Source organism: Macrotis lagotis, chromosome X (assembly GCF_037893015.1).
Source record: "Macrotis lagotis isolate mMagLag1 chromosome X, bilby.v1.9.chrom.fasta, whole genome shotgun sequence".
NCBI classification, from domain to species: domain Eukaryota; kingdom Metazoa; phylum Chordata; class Mammalia; order Peramelemorphia; family Peramelidae; genus Macrotis; species Macrotis lagotis.
In genome coordinates this window covers 556,476,211-556,500,851 of record NC_133666.1, presented here as the reverse complement: position 1 = coordinate 556,500,851, position 24,641 = coordinate 556,476,211, and the positions used below count along the sequence as shown (strand labels likewise).

The 24,641-nt window shown below is 37.0% G+C and overlaps 1 long non-coding RNA gene across 7 annotated transcripts in view; it reads right to left on the bottom strand.

The window, feature by feature from the left end:
• Window positions 1-13,763: 13,763 nt before the first annotated feature.
• Window positions 13,764-24,641, bottom strand: part of LOC141497866 (uncharacterized) — a 114,170-nt gene continuing 103,292 nt past the window's right edge. For 6 of the 7 annotated variants that reach the window (XR_012471470.1, XR_012471469.1, XR_012471472.1 and 3 more), the window contains 2 exons: window positions 18,472-18,535; window positions 13,764-14,451 (listed from right to left, as the gene is read on the bottom strand). This is a non-coding gene — a long non-coding RNA (uncharacterized LOC141497866). The remainder of the gene's footprint in view (window positions 14,452-18,471; window positions 18,536-24,641) is intronic. The other variant, XR_012471473.1, reaches the window with a different exon arrangement.

Genomic DNA, 24,641 nt, shown 5'->3' with positions numbered 1-24,641 from the left:
TATTAGCTGTGTTGCCCTGGGCAAGATACAGCACCAATTGCAGAGAGAGAGGAAGGAAGGAAGGAAGGAAGGAAGGAAGGAAGGAAGGAAGGAAGGAAGGAAGGAAGGAAGGAAGGAAGGAAGGAAGGAAGGAAGGAAGGAAGGAAGGAAGGAAGGAAGGATAATTTTATGGTCTTTTCCACACTAGAATAGTAGCCATATAAATTGAGAGATTAGGACAGATGCAAGACATGATGTGAAAACAGAAATTGCAAGACTAGGCAACCGAATGGATACGTGGTATGAAGAAGTGAGAAGTTGGGAACAAATCCAAGGATATGGAACCTGGATAACTAGACCCAATGGACTAATTGATCCATAGAACAAAGTCAAGTATGAGTGACAGCTGCCTAATCTGCTCTGCCAAGGCCAACAGTACAGTCAGCCAGCAGTAAGAGTGCTGATAGAATGAGAAGCTCATAAATAGTATCTAAAACTCTCGATAGAGTTAACTTTAGTTATCTTAAAAACATTTTATTAAGAGCACCATCAGAGAAATAGATGTGATATTTGAATACATGAATAATCTGTGATGGGGGATTGGGGGAGGCAGCAAATCATAGTTTAGGAAGTCTCCAAGATTTATATAAAATGAGTGACTCACTCAGGACACATAGCAAGTATCAGAGGCAAGACTTGAGTGCAAGTCTTCAAATCTCAGAGCACAATATTCTGTGGATCTCTAAACACACTCAACACATTCCTAGGGCAAAAGAGCTGATTACCAAATCTCTTTCAGGAGGCACTATCAAAGACCGCTGAGGAGTCCTTCCCATCCCAAGTCACCCTCCTCCCATTCCCTTCCTTTGACAAATGGAAGGAGTCAAATTTTCTCAGGACAATTATTGCCATCCACAAATCCTGGCTTTGTTTGGGGGACTTCCCTTCAGATCAAACCCTTACGCATACAAACACCCCTTCAATGAAGGGGATGGAGGCAACTCTTATCTAAGGTTCCTCAACACAGATCTTCCTCCTTACCATTTCTTCTGTTTCCCTGAGTTGGAGATTTAATCAGCCACATCCTATTACAATAGGTTCACTAATCTAGATGTGAAAGAGAAACCTCGGATTCAGTTTAAAGTTCTGCCTGTTGAGAAATTTGCTTTACTTTATTTCATTTGTCGGATTGTTCGTTTAGCAGTAAAGGATCACTTAGGGTCACACAGCTTCTAAGTGTGAGGCTGCATTTGAATTTCAGGTACTCTTGACTCTAAGACTAGTACACAATCCACTGAACCATCTAGCTGCACTCCTGTTGAAATATTTGGCAAATTAGGAGAAAAATCATAGCATCTTTTCAAATCCCTCCTCCACCTTTTTCCGTCTTCCCTACCCTTACCCCGACCCCTGCCCCTGTCCCCTCACTCTAGTCACCTATTTGGAAAGGAGACTTTTTTTTAGTTTTTTTTTTTTTGCAAGGCAAATGGGGTTAAGTGGCTTGCCCAAGGCCACACAGCTAGGTAATTATTAAGTGTCTGAGGTCACATTTGGACTCAGGTACTCCTGACTTCATGGCCAGTGCTTTATCCACTGCGCCACCTAACGGCCCCGAAAGGAGACTTTCTTTTTTTTTCTTTTTTTTTAAATGAGACTTTCTAACCAGATAAATTCTTCATGTATTTTCCCTTGAACTCTGTACTCTTCTATACTTGTAAACCATGTAAAGTAAAACTTTTATGATTGGGCATTTTTTTTGTGGAAGCAAAGCAAAATATAAGAATAAAAAGGAATAATAAAGCATAGCAAGGAAACAAATCCTAAATGAATGCCTGATGACAAGCAAGAACATGGAGAGAAACAGTTAAATTCAGTCATCTTTCAGAGATATTTCCCCCTGATTGGAAGGTCAAGACACAAAAGGCAAGTTCTTGTGATCAGGGTGCAGTCATCAGCACTCTAATCATTATCTCTTCCCTTCCTTCTTAAGTATCAAGTTGGGGAAGACCCTGATGCTGCTACCTCTGTTCCATTCTCTTCTGCTGCTGTTGCTATGTAGTCCAATCCTCTGTTGTCACTTCTGCTCTTCATCCCTTCACTTCTTCCTCACCCTAGATTAGTTCAAACCTTCCTGGGAGCTCAAGGGAATCAGTGGGGGAAAAAAATGTGAAGGAAGGGGACTAAGCAATACCAGATCTCAAACAGTATTGCAAAAAGGCAATCTTTAAAATAATTTGGAACTGGCTAAGAAATTGAGGGGTGGGTGAGTGAAATAGATTAGGTATAAAATACATATCAGATGTAGTAAAAGACCACAATGTTTGACAAACCTAAGATTTGGGGACAAGAAGTCACTAATTGACAAAAACTATCAGTAAAACTGGAAAGCAGTTTGGCAGGATAAGTATAGACCAACATTTCACACCACATACCAAGATAGGTTCAAAATGGATATATGATTTAAACATAAAAGGTGATATCACAAGCAAATTTATGGATAGGAGAAGAATTTGTGACCAAACTAGAGATAGAGAACACTATAGGATATAAAAATATTGATTACATTAAATTTAAAAGTTTTGCATAAATAAAAACCAATGCTGCTAAGATTAGAAGGGAGGAGGAAGTTGGAAGGAAAATTTTACATAAAGTCTCTCTGATAAAGGCCTCATTTGTCAATTATATAGGGACCTAAGTTGAATTTATAAGAATACAAGTCATTCCCCAATTGAGAAATGGTTAAAAGGATATGAACTGATGGTTTTCAGAAGAAGAAATCAAAGCTATCCATATGAAAGAGATGAAAGAGATGCTCTAAATCACTACTGATTAGAGAAACACAGATTAAAACAAATCTGAGGTACTACTTCATACCTATCAGATTGGCTGAAATGATAGAAGAGAAAAATGACAATTGTTGGAGGGAATTTGGAAAAATTGGGACACTAATGCACTATTGGCAGAATTGTGAATTAATCCAACCATTCTGGAAAATAATCTGGAACTATGCCCATGGGATTATAAAATTGTAACTACTCTTTGGTCTGGTTCTGTCTCACTTAAATCCAAGTCATGAATTAGTGAAGACATCATCATTAATCTTCTTTGAAGGACAAACCATAACAACATAGGTTCTGCAAAAGGTCTCTATATAGGAAGAAGGAATTCCAGAGCAGATAGCTTGAGTTAAATCTTGTCACACATATTTCTTATGTGAAAAGATTTTGTATGCTGCTATTATTATTATTTCTCCTCCTCTTTCTTCTTCTTCCTCTGCCTCTTCTTCTTTCTCCTCCTCCTCCTCCTCCTGTCCTCCTAACTCCTTTTATTAAAAGCTGAAACCATTTACTTTTTGTCCTGTCCAGTTTTCTGAATTTTCAAAATACAGCTCTGAAAACACAGGCTTTGAAAAAGATGATTGTTTTAGGTTTTAATGACTTAGAGTGAGTGTAAATCACAAGTCTTTTCTTCTTTCCAGAAACTCTGAGGGTCTTCCACTCCCAGACTAATATTTTCATTATGGTGAATTGAGTCATTTTTTGTCTCAGTTCTTACCTAGATATTAGTCATTGAATGAGAGTGGCTACCTGGGAGAGCTCTTAATTTAGAAAGGCCAAGGTCACTGGGCATTGCCAGATATTGCCGAGCAAGGCCTTTTTCTTGCCACTGAATTCTGATGATTCTGGAGGAAAGAGGGAAGCTAATGACTTTGCATAGTCCTACCTCACTCAAATCTAATTCACTTACAAGTCAAGACATCACTCTTGAGATATCTTTGATCCTATTTGAGAACAAAGGAAGAACAATAACCATAAGATCGAAAACAAGCTTAAACTCCAAATTGGTATTAACCTTAGCTACCATGTCCCTCTGCTAACTAATGAGATTAAGCATTTTTCTGAGATAGATAAGTTTCCTCATTTTGTCAACCATTTTTCATTGGTCAAACTTCTTTAGGAAATAGTAATAGAAAGGACTAATATTTCCATGCTTATTCATGTCCTATTTCTCACTTTTCCAAAGTCCCGTGGCAAGTGACTATGTTTAAAGTCTTCTTTTTTTTAGCATTTCTCCTAATCTGATGTGTACTTTGAAAAATTTCAAAGATTCAAAATGAGGAAACTCCCACATCCATGGCACAGGGTTTGTGAGTCAACCTATTTCAAGTAAATGTAGCCATCCCCTTCTGGATTCATTGTGCGAGTATGTACATATCTGGAAGAGGGGCCAATTAAAATGGAATAGAGATAGTGCTATTATCCAAGAAGCCTTGACAACTTCCTGAACCAACAAGAAACACAAAGAACTGAAATGCTACCCACAGTTCCACAGAGTTGGATGACTCTTTACTATTTATGGATTTGTTTGTTAAGCTACTAGGTGAAGCATCATGTGAACAGATGGTCAATAAGACCTAAGAGATGGGATCCGAGGAGCAATGGGGGTGAGGTGGTCTACACTATCCCTCCCTCAGTCCATCTGTGACTTCCATATGGGCTGGGACAAAAATACTATCAGGCCAATAGCATTTAAAGCATAATAACTTGGTTTTGTTCTGTGGGTAACATGCTCAGTGATCAAGTCTTATTGGTTTTGTCTAAAAGTATACTTCATTTATCTAGCACTATCTCTATCTCATTTTAATTGGCCCCTCTTCCAGATCTGCACATACTCTCACAATGAATCCAGAAGGGGATGGCTACATTTACTTGAAATAGGTTGACTCACAAACCCTGTGCCATGGATATGGGAGTTTCCTCATTTTGAATCTCTGAAATTTTTCAAAGTAATTAGATAGATGCTAATGGATGCTCCCCCACTCCTACCCTAGCACTAGGCATAACTAGGAGAAGATAGGATGGGAGAAGAGAGAGGAGGGAATGGAAGGGGAGAGAGGAAGGGAGGAGGGGGAGGGGAGAGAAAGTAATGAGAGGGGAAGGAAAGGGAGGAGAGAGGAAAGGGAGAAGAAACAATGTTTTATGGTTTGCAAAGTACTTTCCTCACAACATGACTAGTATTAGACCCATTTTACAGATGAGTAAATAAAGATTCAGAAAAATTAAGGAATATATAAAACGTTACTTGTTAGAAAACACTGTGCTTCTATATATGGAGAGGCCAATGAGCAAATTAATTTTTTTTTCTGGAATGGAGGGACTGTTCTTAGCAAACTCTAATTGTGATCTTTTCATTTCCTTGATCACTGAACTTTAAAAGAAAAGCTAGGCTAAAAATCTTCTTTATTGGATGACCTATATTCTAATTCAGCCTTTAGCAGTAAATTAAATATGTCACATCATCTAAACATGATGCATTTAGCACCCTATTTCCATTGTCACACCCCAATTAGCATGCATTACAACTTTTCTCATAAGAATAATTTTAAGGTAGTCTCATAAGACTAGAAACAAAAAATATATCCAACAACCCCAAATATGTCAATACATATTTTGTCTTCTTAAGAGATGTCTAGTTTTTCCTTTAACAGTATTACTTCAAAGTAAGTTAATTGGATAGTACAGTGGATAGAGCACTTGGTCTGGAGTGAGGAAGAATCTTCCTGAGTTCAAATCTGGCCTCAGACACTCATTAGCTGTGTGACCCTGGGCAAATCACTTAATCCTGTTTGCCTCACTTTCCTTATCTATAAAATGAACTGGAGAATGAAAGACAAACCACTCCAGTATCTTTGCCAAGAAAACCCCAAATTAGATCATAAAGAGTCAGTCATAATTGAACAACAAGCTTGATAATAATAATAATAGAAAAACAATTCTAAAAGCTCTGAGGGTGACATTACCATGTTTATTATCATGTTAATTCTCCACTCCAGAATCTATTTTGAGGAGAAAAGAGCAGTGCAGTGGACCAAGCACCGTATTTGTCATCAGAAGACCTGGGTTTAGATCTCAACACTTCCATTTATTGTGTGACCTTGGGCAAATCACTTTTCTCTCTGTTTTGAGCTTCTTTATCTATAAAATAATGGGAGGTTAGACTAGAAGACCCAAAAGATTTTTTCCAGCTCTCATTCTCGAATCCCATGAGTTCTAAGTTTCTGTCCAACTCTAAAACATTCATCCAGCCAATCATTTATTAAGTTCTAGGGATACAAATACAGTCCCTGCTCTTGGGGAGATTACAATGCAATGGAGGAGACAAATTGCAAATAATTATGTACAAACAATATATACAGGATATATTGAAGATAACCAACAGAGAAAAGGGAAGATTCATGTCAAAACTGAGATCTTAGCTGGGACTCGAAGGAAGCTAGAGAAACCAGGTGGCAGAGATGAGGAGATGGGGGACAGCCAATGAAAACACCAGGGAGTCCAGAGAGGAGCATCTTGTTCCTGGAATAGAAAAGAGGTCCCTACCATTGAACGGAAGAGTATGTGGTGATGATGGCTGAGGGGAGGGAAATGAGGTGTAAGAAGATTGAAAAAAGGCAGCAGATTTTGAAGGGCTTTGAATACTAAGCAGAAAATTTTACAATTGATCCTGGAGGTAATAGAAAGTCACTGGAGTTTATTGAATGGGGAGTGGGGTAGCAAAGAGTGACATAGTTAGGCCTTTTATTGTCCAAAGCTTCATAGCCCCCAAAATAAATAAATAAATAAAGAAGGTAAGGTAACTTTAGTTTTGGCAGAGCATCATGTTTTTTGCAGTATAATCTTTTGTTAAATAGTTCTTCAATAAAGGCTATTGACCACAGATTATGACTTGCTGCCTAAGATTCATGCATCTTTGGAGTTTTATTCATATTTGAAGTCACTTTGTTCAAATGGAAAGAACACTGTTTTGGGGTTTGAATTCTAGTTCAAACACTTACAGCTTTACTTTGCAGTCGTTTTGCCTTTTGGGGGCTCAGTTTCTTCATCTGTCAAATGAGAGCACTTGAACTAGGCCAACTCTAAGATGCTTGATATTCTTATTTCTCTAGGTCCCAGACAATTAGACTTCAAGTGGCACAGCCTGTCCATTTGAATGGGAGCTAGAAATTAACCCAGGAAGAGTGTTACACTTCTGTAGGCTATATTTACATTTTTTTGGCTGCTATGTTGTACTATTAATTCAAGAGGGTTTTTACCTGTAAAGGGAGGAAAAGAGAAAAAATGGCCAGCTAGAGATTCTCAGTCAGATAAAAGGACAGTAAATATAGCACAGAGAGAAGAATAACAAAGAATCGTTGTGACCAAAATAAAAACAGGACAGTGACAATATTAATGGACTAAGATGTATCCATGATAGGATGAAGTGTGGGAAATAAAAAATTTGAACTAAAAACAGAGAGGTCACTGAGATCTAGTGAACCAGATTGGCTTTGCCCTACAACTGCTGCTCAGAATTCCCAAGCTCAAGATATCCATCAGTTCCAACCTTCACATTAACCAAGAGTTAAAGCATGTACCACCCTACTTGACTCTGGCATCCTTTCGACAATTCCAATTATTAGTGATATATTCTTAAACAGAGATAAAATTTGCCTTTCTGTAAACTTCCAACCATTGTTCCTAAAGTTCCATGCCCTTTGAGGACCCAACCAAATATATACATATATATATATATATATATATATATATATATATATGTATATGTATATATACATATATATATATATATAATTTTAAGGTTAGTAAAATATTCTATAAATATTATATCATTTGATCCTTACAACCCTACCAAGGAGGTTTTCTTATTATTCCCCATTTTATAGATGCTGAAACTGAAGCAAACAGAAGTTAAGTGACTTGCTTAGGGTCACACAGCTAATTTGAGGCCAATGAGAATCTAGGTCCAAGACTCTAACACTGCCTGTTTTACATGACAGACAGCCCTTCGAATACCTGAAGATAGTACTTTATCCTGTCCTTTGCCCCTCCACAAATCTTCTCTTTTCCAGGCTCTTTGGTTCTTTTAACCAACCTTGATTTATATCTCATTCTGTTTATCCTCCTCTGGATAATATTTAACCACTGGGTGGCATGCTAATCTCTTATAACTTGTTGAGTCATTTTTTTCAGGCATTTTTTCTTTATAACCCTTTTTGAGGCAGTCACTTAGCTGCTCATAGTAAGCTCAAGAGGTAATTAAAGAGACCTAAATATGCAGTTCACATGCAAAATGGCCTTTAGGCATATCAGCTAGGTGGTGAAGTGGTTAGAACACTTGCCCTGGAGTCAGGAGGACTGGCCTCAGATACTTACTAGCTAGGTGACCTTGATTGCTTCGCATCCAAGGCCATCTCCAGTCATCCCGATTCATATCTGGTCACTGGACCCAGATAGCTCTGGAGGAGAAAGTGAGGCTGGCGCCTCAGCAGCCCCTCAATCAAATCCAATTCACTTGCTTGTTATGGCATCACCTCCCTTGATGTCATAATCTTCTCAAGATTGAAGGACAAACAATAAAACATGAGGATTCAGATCCCATCAGGGGTCATAGGGTAGGTATACAGGTAGACTACACAAATAAAGGTAGTACTATTTATTATAATCAACTAAAGGCATTATTATAAATCAACCAGTATAGACAGGTTTTCCTAGAAGGTGAAAGTTTACCAGGTCAAAGTTCCAAGATCCTCAGCATGATAAAATATCAGCAAGCTCCTTTCAGCTTAAAGACCTAGGGAAAGAAAACATGGGTATATAATAAGGGTTCTTGACCTTTTTTTTTGGTGTCACAGACCCCTTTGGCTGTCTGGTAAAGCTTATAGAGCCTTCCTTAAAATAAGTTGCTATTTGTATTTTTTAATTCAATCTAATTTTATTTTCAATTAAGTGGAGAAGTGGTTAGAGAGCCAGACCTAGAGTCAGGAAAACTCATTTTCTTGAGTTCAAATCTAACTTCAGACACTTATTAGGTATGGGATTCTGGACATGTTATTTAATCCTATTTGTAAAATCTTTAAAATGAGCTAGAGAAGGAAATGACAAACCATTCCAGTATCTTTGTTAAGAAAACTCAAAAATGGGGTCATGAAGAGTCAGACACAACTGAAAAACCACTGAACAACAGCAATTTTATTTTTAGTTCCAAATGCTCTTCCACCTTCCTCTTCTGCATTTCAATTATGGATTGTCAAAAAGACAAATTCCTGAATTAACCTCCTTCCCCACTCCATTCTTTCCCCCAAAAAGAAAGGAAAAAAGAAATAGATTTCAGTAGGCACTCTGGTTTCATCAGCTCTCTATCTAGATGGATAGATGAATAGAATATTTCAACATGCGTTCTGTGGATTTGCAGTTTGGTCATTGTATCTGAGTTCCTAAGTCTTTCAAAGTTGATTGACCCTTGTTATCATATAAATTATTCTCTTGGTTCTGCTCTTTCACTTTGCATCAGTTCATACAAGTCTTCTTTAGGTTTTTCTGAAATCTCCTCCCCCCTTTTTTTTTTTGGTTTTGGCAAAGCAATAGGGTTAAATAACTTGCCCAAGGTCACACAGGAAATTACTAGATGTCTGAGGTCACATTTGAACTCAGGTCCTCCTGACTCCATGACTGGTGCTCTATCCAGTGTACCACTTAGCTGCCCTATCCCTTCATCATTTCTAACAGCACAATATAATCCATCACTCTAATATTCCAAAATTTGTTCATCCATTCCCCAACAACATACAACTCCTTGAAACCATGAAAAGATCTATTATAAACATTATTGTGTGCATGATCTTTTTTCCTCTTTCTTTGAGCTCTATGAGGTGTTATAAACCTAATATTATGGTTTCAAAATATATGTTCACTTTAATAGTTTTTGGGCATAGTTCCAAATTGTTTTCCAGAATGGTTCAACCACAATTCCTCCAAAAACACATTAATATGCCTATTTTCCCATAGCCCCTTCAGCATTTATCATTTTTTTCCTTGTCAGCTTTATTGATCTGATGGAATAAGGTGGTATCTAAAAGTTGTTTTAATTTTCACTTCTTGAATTCTTAGTAATTGTTATTAATGGATCATTATAGATTGTTATTTACTTTTTGAGTTCAACAACAAGCTAATAACAATATGTTAGCCACCTTAAACTGTTAATATATAGTCAAAGACTGACCATAAAGAAGGGGGAGAGGAGGAGTAAAGGAATATATTTATACTTTAAGAGACAGAAAGACCAGATTCTCTCATCTGTATTAGCCCTCAAGGGGCTGATGCTGAATTCTGAGCCTTTGTCCAGAGCACATAATGAAGAACAAGAAGAGGAAGCCAGTGAATTTATATGAAGTTCAGAAGGGTATAGTTTTAGAAAACATCAAAGGGCAGACAAAAATCACAAAGCCCGGGGGCTGGAATTCTTGGATCAGCAGCATTGTTTCTTCTTTGGAATTGAAGCACAGAAGCTTGATAAGTTCCATCTAACATATATCAGCTCTTATGAAACATTCTTGGTAAAGACTTTGTTCTAAAAAAGTATCCTTTCTCCAGCTTCTTGTACTTTGCTTCTAGTTTCTTCATATATATATATATCCAACTTGTAGGCTATCTCCAGTACATTCATATTTTTTAAGAAGTTAGCAGTCTTTGGTTAGGTGATGCAGTGGATAGAGCACCGACCCTGGAGTCAAGAGTACCTGAGTTCAAATCAGGCCTCAGACACTTAATAATCACCTGTTTGGCCCTGGGCAAGCCACTTAACCCCATTTGCCTTGCAAAAAAAAAGAAGTTAGCAGTTTTTTGGGAAAACTATCTTATTCTTATAAATTTGACTTAGTTCCCTATTTATCTTAGAAATGAGACCTTTATCAGAGAAATTTGCTTCAGAGATTTTCCCTCAATTTCCTTCTAATTTTAGCTTCATTGTTTTGTACACAAAGTTTAAAATTTTATGAAATTAATTATCTATTTTACCTTCTGTCTCCTCTGTGGTCATGCGGTCTTCCTCTATCCATAGATTTCACAGGTAGTTTCTTCCTTGTTCCTTTTAATTTGTTTAAAACGTCACTCTTTCTGTCTAAATCTTATAGAACTGGATTTAGTATATAATGTCAGTGGTGGTTTATACCTAGTTTCTGTCAGACTGATTTTGAATTTTCCCATCAGTTTTTGTTGAATATTGATTTCTTGTCCCCATAGCTGGTATCTTTGGGTTTATCAAACACTTAACTACTGTACTTTGTTGTTTCTTTATAGTGACCACAGTCTGTTCCATTGAATTACATCTCTATTTCTTTCTTATTACCAAATTATCTTGACAATTATGGCTTTGTTGTATAGTTTGAGATCTGGTACTGATAAGTCTCCTTCCTTCCTACTTCTGTCCTTGACCTTTCAAACCTTTCGAAAGTACCATCTAGGTAGTATTATCATTTTTTATTACTTTGACTTCTCCTACCCATGAGCAATTAATATTTCTCCAATTATTTAGATCCATCTTTATATGTATAAGAAGAATTTTATAATTGTGGTAATTTATTTCCTATGTATATCTTGGCAGGTAGACTGCCAAATATTTTATACTACGAATAGTTATTTTTAATGGAATTTCTCTTTCTACCTCTTCCTTCTGTATTTTGTTGATAATGATGTTTTTAAATTCAAAAAATAAAAAAAACAGAATCACAAAGAATATAAATATATAATTTTTTCTCATCCAAGTTCACAGACCCTCTGAAATCTATCCACAGACTCCAGGTTAAAAACCCCTGTCATAAAGGAAAGAGTAATCTTTTTCTGAGGAGTAGGGTTAACAAAAATCCTTTTCCCTCAGGTTCATGTGTAGTGGATAGAAAAAGATAAATTTTGTTTGTGGGGAAGGATTTAAATAAAGGCTTTTAGGAAACAGCTAGGTGGCTCAGTGGATAGTGCACTGAACCTGAAGTCGGGGAGATCTGAATTCAAATATCCACTTTCAGATACCTGCTAGTTGTGTGATCCTGGGCAGGTCACTTAACCTCTGTTCAGTCTTAATTCATCAGAGAAGGCAATGGTAAACTACTCTAGTATCTTTGCCAAGAAAACCTCTTGGACAGTAAGGTCCATAGGGTCACAAAGTTGGATAAAACAATTTTTGTCCCTAGGGCAAAGCTGTACACAATGAGTATAGAAGGATTTGTCTGGGGCAAGGCATATAAAAAGGCGTTTGAACCTGAGATTCCTATACCCTGAACTGAGGGTTGGTAAAAATCTAAGAAGACCTACAATTTTGCTGACTAAATCCATTGACTAGAAACTGAGAAAAGAGCTAATGCAGATCCAGACAGGATTAGGCTTGCTGACTCAGAACGATGAGGTCTATAAGAAAGAGGTAGAGAGGTCAGCCAAGAGAGGACAAGGAAGTAAGAAAGAACAAAAATCTTATTCCTTGTAAGTATAAGACCTGATTTCCTGAAATTATGCATAGGGGAAGAATACTTGATAATGCTTTTGTAAACTTGGCTAAGTTGTACTTTGATCTGTTATTCTAAACCTATTGAAGGCTTTTTTTTCAGGAGTGTTTCTCAAGAAAAAATTTTTAAAAGCACAAGGAAAACAAGGACTGTGAACTAATTTCAGGTGGTAGGGGAGGGAGAAAACCTGACTGATCTCATGCAGGTGGATCTGAAAGATGATTAGACCTATTCTAGAAAGAAGCGCTACCTTCTAAAAGGCATTTGGAGTCCCAGCAATCCAAGTCCTGAAGTTTTCTATAAAAGGAAGAAGAGAAAGGTTGGGGGTGGGGAGGGGACACAATGGGATTAAGGATTTGAGTCACTATAAAAAATGAGTTCATTATATCTTTTAAGAAATTAAATATATTTTAAAATTAAAATTTATCATCTCTTTCTCTTACCTTGATCTCTTTTCTGGTCATGGAGAAAAGAAAAAGAAAAATGAAGCCCTGGTAATGTATATAATTTGTGTAGTGAAGCAAAACAAATTCTCCCATTGGTCATTCTCTCCCAGTATGTCTTTTTCCACATCCCAAGTCCATTTTTCAGGAAATGTACTGGTGGTATACTTCATTAGACCTCTAAAATCATGGTTGATCAATTATGTTTTTCAAAGTTCTTAAGTCTTTCAAAGTTGTTACTACTATTGCTTTGAGACTTACTGGAAGTACAGATGCTACTCATGGGCCCAACTCTATTGCTGACCCCCCCCTGGGACATTCTGCCCCTCCTTGAGCAACCTGGTACCCCTTCACTTCCTGAACCTCAGTATAGCTGCCATCCTTAGTATAGATACCCAGTCAGCTTTAGTGTTACTGCTCCTTACAACTCCTGTAATCCACCAACCTTAGGCTCTCTTAATAGCAGAAATTATGCTTTTTAAAGAATTGCTATCATATAAATTGGTTTCCTGGGTCTATTTACTTCAGTCTTCATCTGCTCATACAAATCTTCTGTTTCCTCAAAAAGTCTTCATTATTAAAATGTTTTCCAATATATTGATCCACCATCAGCACCTCTGTGACTTCTACTTATACATTGCTTAGTTGCCACGTGAATCCCTCAACCAGAACATAAGCTGCCTGTGGGTAGGCATTGTCCTCCAATACTGTTAGAGGGATTATACATCAGATTCCAAAGCTGTAGAGAGGTCAGAAAGGATGTGGTCTGAAAGGGAAAAAAAAACCTATCTTTGACAGCCTTGGAAAGATGTTTTAGGTAGATTTCCAGCCATTGAGAAGTGAGCAGGTGGGGAGGCAAAGAGTCACATTAATTCTAGCCAGGGTCTCACTCATGTGAGGTTAAGCCCTACTTTTATTCTGTATATGAATATATATATATATATATATATATAACTGTATATCACAAAATTTAAGTCTTTTGTTCTGAATATCAGGTTGCAATGTGTTTATAGTATAGTTGCCTAACATTTAATGAACATGAGGGATAAATTTGGAAACCCACATAAGCTCTTAGAATAGTTCACCCACAGCTGTACTTTTCTCTCCGTTCAGCTCCACGAAGCTGATCAAAGACCACAGACCAGCCTTTTATCTCTTTATGTGGCTACTTTGCTCTCATCCCAGTTCAACAAACACTGAAATAATGAAAAAAGCCTCCCATTGAGGCCAGCATTCTTATTTGTGAGGTTTATGATTTCAGAACACCTAAATATGGAGCAAATTCTTAGATTTATTTTTCCTGCTGAAATGGTAGGAAACAAGCATTTATCTGCTTCTGCATAAACACACAGGTAGATATTAGGATCTTATTTTTTTCTGCCTGGGTACACACACCCACACAAGTGAAAGGAAGAAAATATGATGAACACTATGTGACAAGTCTTTGAAAACCATTATTTTCATGAAAGAGGTAACTTTGAGCAAGTTAAGTCCCTTAACCTTCCAAGGCTTTAGTTTCTACATCTGTAAAATGGTGGAGTCACACTAGATGGCCTTTGAGGTCCCATTTCAGCTCATGTGGTTCATAAAAGCTGCAACTACTTTTAGACTCTGAAAGAATCAAGGTGGTGAGGGTCTTCAATATCACTTTTCTGACAGCAGGTGGCAGAGTGCACCTCGCCCAGTACAATGGAGAGTAATCTGGTGAGGATTGAGAGGAAAAGATTATCAGATTTAGCAAAAGCTCTTTCAGCTGAACCCCAGATGTGTCTCTCCCCTGCATAATTAGCACAATCTCTCTATTACTCTTAATATATTGTTGACAGGCAGTGTGATGTAATTATAGAGGAAACAGTTTCAGCTCTCGGAATAAAAATTTATTAAGGGCTTAGCCCAGTTCCTAGCAAATAGTAGGCACATAATACAAGCTTGTTCTCTTTCCTTTTAGTTTACTCAGATGTAAAATGGACCTACCTGCCAGGTGAGAATCATATAAGATAATATTTGTAATATGAAATGAGATAATGTTTGTAATATTAAATGAGATAATATTTTTGCCTGGGACATTATAGGCCCTATATAAATAATTATTCTCTTCCCCTTCCCCTTCTCTTCCCCCTTCCTTGTTCCCTCTTCACAACCTTCTGCATCTGTAAAATGGAATAGGGGTAGTGAAACTTATGACCTTCTTCTAGAAACTTTTAAAGAATTGGAGGAAATGTTAAATATCAATTAGAGGTTGAAGAAAAAGAGATATAACTCATATACCATGCAAGTTCACAGACATTCCCTCTCCACCCCCATATCTATGATTCTAGGACTCTGGATTAAGAACTTTTAGAGAAGTGAATCTTTTAAGGCCCTCCTACTTCTTCAGTTCTATGAATAAATGAGTATCTGAACATTGACAATAGGATGTTATTCAGCCATTTCATGACCCTATTTGGGATAACAGGATAGTTATCATATAAATACACTTTCTCCAGTCACCCCTTGGAGTGTTCAAGGAGGAAATCATGGTCTTTACCAATTAGTTTGATGTAAGTGGTTAAAATGGGTCACTAAAATGAATCAGTTCCTTGGGGGGGAAATGTATCCCATGCAACTTTCTCTTGGTGATTGAAAATAGAGCAGGCTACACATAAGAACAGGAAGCTAGGTGGTATAGTTGATAGAATTCCAGGCTTGGAGTTGGGAAGACTTGAGTTCAGGTTTGGTCTTAGATATTTACTAGTTGTGATACCCTGGGCAAAGCACTTAATCCTTTCTGTGATCCTAAGAGGGGCAAGATGAGTGGAGTATTTTGTAATTCTAATGCATGATATCTCTGTCAGTTATAATGATAATGACAAAAACAAGATGAGTATGGTGACTGGAGTTTCATTACCATAAAGAATCTCTGCAAACAGAACTGAACAAAAAGAAATTTGGGTTGTTTGCTCAGGGGCTACTTCAATTCAAATCCTCAGATTTGGGCTAATGATTTTGTCTTCTTTACTCTGTGTATGGGCTTGTCAGGCAGACCACCCAGGGAGGACCTGCTCACAGCATCATGCCAACAGGCTGTTTACAAGAGCAGGAACCCTTTCCCTGTCTTCCATGCATCACACTATCTAGGTTCCATTTAGGAGAAGTCATCCAATAAGCCACAGTGAATCCTTAGCCTTTAGAATACCCCAGTGATAAATCACCAGTCAGTATGCCACCTGGAACTAAATCCCAGCTTCTTAGTTTAAACAGTTTGATTTTTTCCCCCCTTCGGTTCTCTTATGTGTAGTTAAAAAGAAATACAGTTTTTAAAAAAAAGTAGTGCATCAGATCAAAATAATTGCCATTTATGTCTGAGATAGGAAAAAAATGCAGGAAATCAAGAACTTTCTTTATACATGAGATCAGATGCTACCTTTAGCAAATGATAGGCAAACATGTATTATTAATCCACTAATAATTGCCTTTGCCAACTAGGCTACTGATGTCTATTGTTGAGTGAAATGGTGAAAGAATTCTGGAAATCTATTAAAGTTAAATTGTACCAACTTTGCATCAGGGGAACCTTATATTTGGAGCTTAGTCCATCAGGAAATGAATAATAGATAATATAACATGTAAATAGATAAAACAGATGACCAATATTGTATGCACATATTATTTATACATATGTGTATATGTATTATACACACACATATATACATGCGTGTGTATATATACATACATCTGTCATGTCCTACTCTTCTTGAGCCTATTGGAGTTTTTCTTGGAGTATCTTGCCACTTCTTTCCCTAGTTCACTTTACAGATGAGAAAACCGAGGCAAAGAGGGTTAAGTGACTTGCCTAGGGTCACACTGCTAGAAAGCGCCGGGCCAGATTTGAATTAAGAAAAATGAATCTTCTGTACTCCAGGCCCAGCACACTATCTACTGAGCTACCTAACTGAGATATGTATGCTTGTATGTATGCATGTGTATGTACTTATGTATGTGTGTATATATCTTTATACATATACACATACATTTCTATAATGACTTTTATAATAACACTTTAAAGTTTGCAAGATACTTTACAAATACTCTCACTTTAGCCTCACAACAATCCTGAGAAGTAGTTGCCTTTATTATCCTCATTCTATAGATAAGGAAACTGAGGCACAGAGAGGTTAAGTGACTTGTCCAGGATCACACAGCTAGTAAATGTCTGAGGTCAGATTTAAACTCAGGAAGATGAGTATTTCTAACAGTAGCCAGCATTCTCTCTGTTAGGTTCCTGCCGGCTAGCTTATCCTTACCCAGGCAAACGTTGAAGAGGCAGGAGACATTTATTAAACCAAATGCAAATGCTTAAATATCCTCCCCAGTCCCTGATCTACTCCCATTCCCATAGCACTTTCCAATCAACCAGTAAAATAATGCTCTGGTGCTAGAGGACATCTCTCTACTATACAAACTAGTTGGTATATATATATTATATATACATACACACATATACACACATATGTATGTATATTACATGCACATATGTGTGTCATATGGCTTTATTATATAGAACATTTTAAAGTTTGCAAAGTACTTTAAAATACCATTTCTTAATGAGGAACAAAGAACAGATAACAGTAATTTAATTTTGCCTCAAAATCCATTTCAAATTTTTCAGGAAAATTGACTTGAAATCTATGGAAATACTATGGAAAATTTTCCTTTCTCACCAAGAATTTCATAGGCTCATGATTACTAAGGCTCATGGAGTTCATCTAGTTTGAACCTCTCTTTCAAGAGGTGATAAATAGCAAATCTTATAAACCTAGTTCCTTGAAGTCCAAATTCAATTCTCTTTTCACTATACCACATTTGGAATCAAATGAGATTTAGAATCACCAATAATAACAAAACAACAATGACATAATGATCTCCTATGCCTGAATTTTCTTTCTCCTCATCTCTACCTCTGGGTTTCCCTGACATCCTTCAAGTCAGAGACACCTTCTCAACAAGGCTTTTCTAGTCTTCCTTGACATTAGTACTTTCCCTCTGATATTGTTTCCAAATTACTCTATATTTATCTTGGTTATATGTCTCTCCCATTAGAATGTGAAGTTCTTGAGAGCATGAACTAGAGTTTTTTTCCTCTTTCCCTTCCTTTTTCTTTGTATCTATAGTATAGTGTTTGACCTATGGTAAGTCCTTGGAGTGTGAGGTGTATTCAGGGAAGACCTTTGGTGTGAGGGCTGCCAGACTCTATTCAGGGCTGTTTTTTCACCTTTAGAGTCCACCTGATTCACCACCTGTGTCTCCAAGAAGTTGTAGGATGTACAATGGCCACACTCTGGCAAACTATTTCAACAGATGGACTAAATCAGTTCAAGGATAACCCAAAGGGTCTCAGTTTCTTGGGTATGTTAGGGGGCTCTCTGTCCCAAGAATGTGAAGACTTCCTCTGGTAGAATGGGAGGATAAGAACAATTTATTCCATTGGCCATGAAGGCAGCTGAAGTAGGTGCTGTGAAGTTCTGAGAGATTGATTAGACATTGAAGCCACACAAGTATCCCAAACCATCATTGGTCATTTTAACTTTGTCTTGCCACTGAACTACAATGACTCTGCAAGAGTGTGAGGCCAATAGCTTCATCCAAATTGCCTCACTTAAATCCAATTTGTTGTGGATTTGATTTGACCAGACCAAATCCCTCCAAAGATTGTTATTTATTCCCTCACTTTTTGCTTCTTACCTTTAATTCTTCTTTTTCTAACTTGACATATTCCACATGGGTATCTCCATCATTCACATGCATCCTTAAGTAAAGAGACCCAGGCAAATAAGGACTTTTAGTTCATTTTGTATATGTGACCCTCAGTTTGTTATCAAAAACAAATTTCCTTATGGAAACTTTTACAGAGTGTAGAAAATTTATGATTAAAGAGCTGAAATTCGAATACGTTTTGAATCTCTGATGAAGAACATTTAGGCAATCAAGAGATGAATATAAAACACAAGGCTTGCAATATTCCAAAGCTGCTCTTTGAAGCATGTGAGAGCTTTTTCTATACAGTCTGAGATCTGTAAAAGATAGAAGTTGGAATTCAAAGACTGTTAGAAACCAGACAAGCATAGCCTCTTGGGTCCAAGGTCTTGGGTTGGCAGAGAAGAAATCTGTTCTGAAACAACTGACATTAAATCCACAAGGGCACATTCCCTGTTCCTCTCCACTCCCTACCACCACCCTTTTGTACAGATGGCTTTAGCTTCATGTATGGAATGTATAACTCTTGAGTTATCAGAACCAATTGGGAATATGTACATCTGCCCTTGGGCATCTTGGAAGAATTTGCTTGTCAAATTCTCTCCACTGACTTCAAAACAAATAAGGAATTCCCTCATTTGCTGCTTAACTCACTGTACATGCCTGAACACAGACAAAGTATAGAAAGCTGAAAAAATAAAAGGCAGTCCTGCTCAGTGGTGTGGTATAATGGGATTAGCAGGTTTCAGAGAGGTCAGTACACCTTAAGCTATTAATCCTCTCACATCTGCTGCCTTCCGTCATCTTCTCACTTAGAAATAATCAGTGGAGCCAGCAGTGCAAATTCAATGACTTGAGGTCAAAATATCATCCTCAGAAAACAAAAAGAACTTGGACCAAACTCAGAAAAATGGTCAATGTACCAAATATCTTAGTGAGACCAGATGATTAATGTCAGACCAGTGTCTCAATTCAGCTCCTGCTCCATATCTACATCCTGGAGCACAAAGATGGACAAGAAAGGTATGGGCAAGAAGTCATAGGTGAATCTCTGTAATATTTTTTTTCTGGACCAAGATGCATACTTATCTAGAAGAAGGTAAGGGACAAGAGAACTATAAAGCACAAAAACTCCAAGGCTTCATCTCATATTCAGCAAACTGATAAAGATGACAAAAGGTAGAAGTAGTCAATATTGGAGAGACTGAAAAGACTAACATATGAATACAATGTTGCTGGAGCATTCAGTAAGCATTTTGAAATTATACTAAAGTAATAACTAACCTGTCCATAGCCTTTGACCTTGCTTCTAGGTCTATAATCTCAAGGAAAGATGAAATGAAAGATGCAATACTCTCATCTTTAGAGCAAGATTTTTTATGGTAGCAAAGCAATGGAAATGAAGTGAATGCCCATTAATTAGGGAATGGCTAAGGAAGTTGTGGTACAAAAATGTAATGGAATTTTACTGTGTCATAAGAAATGAAAAAATGAAGAATTCAGAGAGGTATGGAACAATTTGTAAAAGTGATACTGATTAAAATAGAGTACCAGGAAAATAATTTACACAATGACCACAAAAATGTAAGAACATTAAAGTAAAGATAAATACTATGAAATTATAATTGAAGTTGACCCTGAGGAAAAGGAGAAAATGTACCTCTCTCTTCCTCTCTCTATATATAGAAGTAAGGGACCTAGCATAGAATCCTACCTAGTCAATCAAACTTTCTGCTGAATGATTTTTTCTTTTTCTTTAAAAATGTTGTTCTCAGAAATGGTTAGTAGGGAGGAGAAGAGGGAGAGATATATCCAGAGAAATAAGGTGACATAAGATATCAAAAAAAAAAAAAATAGGAGAAGGAGAAGGAGAGAGGAGTGTGGAAGGAGGGAAAAATAGAACATTATATGAATAATATCTAACCACTCTTGATACACTGAACAAATAGATTAAAACAAATTATCCAATATTTAACAGGTAAGTCCTTAACTTCATTCATCTGCAGATATGTCATCCATAAAATGAGGGGATTGGACCAGTCTCCTTCTACTCTAAACCAATAATCATATGACCTGCTCCTTCTATAGTGCCCCTAAAGCTCCCAAGACCTAATATCTCTCTATCTTTTTTTTTTGTTTCTGCAAGGGAATGGAGCTAAGTGACTTGTCCAAGGTCACATAGCTAGGCAATTATTAGGCCGTATTTGAACTCAGGTCCTCCTGACTCCAGGGCAGGTACTCTATCCTCTGCACCACTTAGCTGCCCCCAGGATGAGAATTACATCTTAAAAGAGGTCCCTGGAAATCAAATCCAAGCTCCTCATTTTTCAGAAGGGACCCACATTGGTTAAATGATTTGCCCTCAAATAGGTTTTAAAAAAAAAGGACAAAACCACATTTCAAACTCAAAGCTTCAGTCTTCAGATCCAGCACATGGAGAACAATTCCAGCTGCCATTTACCATATGAAATGTTCACTGATCTATGAGTCTATATGTTATGTCTGTTGCTGCTGCTGCTCCTGTTCTGTGTTTTAGGGTCTTTCAATCTATTTTGGTTTATTTGCAGTTTTTCTCAACTTCACTAATAGTTTATTCTGAAATTCTACACTCATATTTTTCAGTACAATGATCCTATGAAGGTGGTTTAAATGTTATTATCCCATTATATAGGCTAAGACTCTGAAAAATAAAGGAACATCTGGAATGTGTTTAAGAAGGGAACTTCTGGCCCAAAATGGATACCAGAACCAAAGCAGACAGCTCAGTTTCCATATACCTACCATCAAATTACTAGATGTGGCATCTTGAGAAAATCACTAGTCCTTTATTTGTTTTAATTTCCTCATCTGTAAAATGGTGATAATTATACTACCTCTCAGAGTTGCTGGGAGGATCAAAATGGATATTTGTAAAGCCAGTACAAAACAGATCCCTTCTCAAACACTTCTCCATACTGGAATATACTCCCTCTTCATCTCTGCCCCCTCAGAATTCTTAACATCCTTCAAGGCTCTCCCCAGCAGACATCTCCACAAGGATCCCTGAATTAGTGGTCTGTCTCTCTTGAAACTACACTGTATTCATTTATCTGCTTAGATGTTGTAGCTCCCCTCTCCATAAAGTAAACTTTGTGGGCAGAAGTTTTGACTTTGTAACCTTAGTATCAACTCACTGCTTTGAAAAATTCAATTCCCTGCTGAATTCAACTGAATGAATGTTGTAACTGAATTCTTGGTCAAGGACAAGTTGGACCAGATGGTTTCGGAAGCTCCTCCAACTCTGAAATTCTGTGACTTGCTCCTGATCACAGTGTCAGAGTTGACATTGAAACAGATGTCCTTATCACAAGTCTAATAGTGATCCCTGAAACCTCTTTCAACTCTCATTCAAACAGGCTTCCCATATACCATGATTACTTTCTAAGCCCAACTTTTCAGTTAGTTTATCAATAACCCCCTCCAAGTTTCCATCAATCATCATCTCTGCCTCACCTGTACATCTCAGTTTTGTTATGATAATAAAGCATTAAATGCAGTGAGAATGGATTGGGTGGTACCAGCCCTTTGTTGTAGTCTATTTTTATGGAAATTTTTTACTAACTGAGATTAGTAAACACCTTCATTTTATAGAGGAAATAGCTGAGGTCTATAGAAGGGAAAATGATTAGCCACACAGCTAGTTAATGGGTAAATTTGCCACTAGCTAGTTGTGTGGCTAGCCACCCCCCCCATGAACCTTAGCTTCCTCATCTTTAAAATAAAGGTATTCAATCTTTCATTTCTTCATTCAGTAAGCACATGTCAAAGTATTACTAAATGAAAGGCATTGTGTTAGGAGAAATACCAAATTCATTCATTCATTCAATATAAGCTTGCTAAGTTCCTATTATATGAAAGGCACTGTACTGAGAGATAACAATATCAAAAATAATAAAATAGCTCCTACCCTGAAGAAGCTTACATTTTATTGGTTGGATTTTAAGATTGGTATAATCCCCTAGCTGTGTGACAAGCCACTTAACCCCATTGCCTTGAAAAAAAATCTAAAAAAAAAAAAGATTGGTATAATCCCTTCTCAATTGCAATATTCTGTGTTTTTAATGAAATAGGATACTGAGATAATGCTTGATGAAGAGTGGAAATTCCCAATATTCAATTATTGAGTCTCCTGAGAATTTGTCCTAATCAGAGTGGTTGAAAGAAGGTTGATGTGACTCATAGGCCATTCTTTCAGAAGAAGAGAAGGAACAGGAAAAAGTCTCCAGGGAGTGAGAAAAATGCATTCTGGGATAAACATGAGGATGCTAGCATACATGTGAAGAGGTAAACAAAGTAACCTGGGACTGAGAAGAACAACCTGGGAAACCTTGAAAGGATGAGAATGAAAGCCATGAGAATGAGAGATTGCTCAGTAGTCCTGGACCCCGCCTTCCCCTCCTCCAGTTAACATGGCAGCAATTTACTTATGACCCTTCTCTTACACTCCTTAAAGTAGACTCAGACCTCAAGTCATATCTAAGCAGGTTATGTGAGCTGTACCTAGGAATTTGGAAACCTTAGACATACTATTTTATTCTACTAAACTGAAATCCTTTGAAGATAGAAATTACGACTTACAAATTAACAAGCATTTATTAAGCATGTACTATGTATTGGGGGAACCAAAAAAAAAATCTTTACCCTCAAGAAGTTTACATATAAATTTGTATCTCCCCCACGAATGAATGAACAAATGAATGTTTGATTGAATGCCTAATTGAATACCAACTCAAATTCATGGAGTTTACAAAGTTCTTTCTTCAACAACTCTGAAGGAGCATAGAAGATAGTGCAATATTATTCTCATTTTGTCTGTGAGAAAACTGAAGCTCAGAAAGATTAATAGATTTAACCAAGTTCACACAGTTAGTGTCAGAAACCATTCTCAAACCTAGTTTTCTCAACTCCAAATCCAGGCCTCTTTCTATCACACTGCACTGCCTCCTTATCCAAAGTCACAAAAAGCAAATTCTTGGGAAAACTGAAAATAACCTATAGTACAAAACTGTGCATAAAGTGGGTCTTTAGTAAATACAAGTGTTTTGATTCCTATTCCATTCAGTTGTCCACCACTCATATTTCCTCCATAGATTAGCAACAGATCCAGGAATACAAATTAACTTTGTCAAGGTAAAGCTATTCTATTCTAAATGGACATATAATAGAAGGACTGTATCTTTTCAGGTCATTCCAGTTCCCCTTTGAATTACAAATATATCTGATGCAGTTCTCCAGAATTCAAAATCAGTAGAAGGCAAATTCTTGAGTGTAAGGACTCTACTCTTTTTTTTTTGTACTTTCTATTTATATAACCTAGTATAGTGTCCTGGGCACAGGTAGTGCTTCCTACATATCTGTTAAGTAAAATTCTTTGGCTAGAACTGGGAGTTTCATTAGATAATCCAATGGATGTGCAAAATGTGACCTTTCTTGATTTATAGAATTCTGTGGATACATTATTTATTAGTTTCCAGATTTCTGCAGTCAGAAGGTCAACGAAGAAAATTAAAAATTAATTTCTATGAGGCAGTTCTTTCTATTAGCTGCACCTCACAGCTTATGCTTGGACGTTTGATGATCTCAAATGTCCTTTCCAGCCATAGCCTTCCAGAGGTCTCAGATAATTTTATGACCTCAAAAATCTTATAAATCCTATTATATTTTCCTAATTTTAGCTAATGCCCTGTATTACATTAAATGTGTGATCCCACTTTACAAAGAGGAAAACTGACCTAGAAAGAATGAGTCACTTGGCCAAGTACAAACTTCAATGTTGTTTAAAACAGATTCTTTTGTTCACCTTGGAACACCAAGACATTATATTTGTAAATTCAACTTATAGTCAGGCAGGGTAAGGGATTATTTCTGTGATGTGATATATCTACCTCAGAATCTCTCTTCTTCCTATTTCCCATGGGGCCCAAAATTCTGATCATTTGAATCATTCCTTTACAAGATAATCAGAAGAAAGAAGGGGAAAAAAAGAAGGAAAGAAGAAAGAAAAGAAGAAAAGGAGAGAGAAAGGGAGAGGGAAAGAGAAAGAAAAAGAAAGAGAGAAAGAAAGAAAGAAAGGAGTATGTATTTACCATTTACTATGTGCTAAGAGCTGGGAACCATAA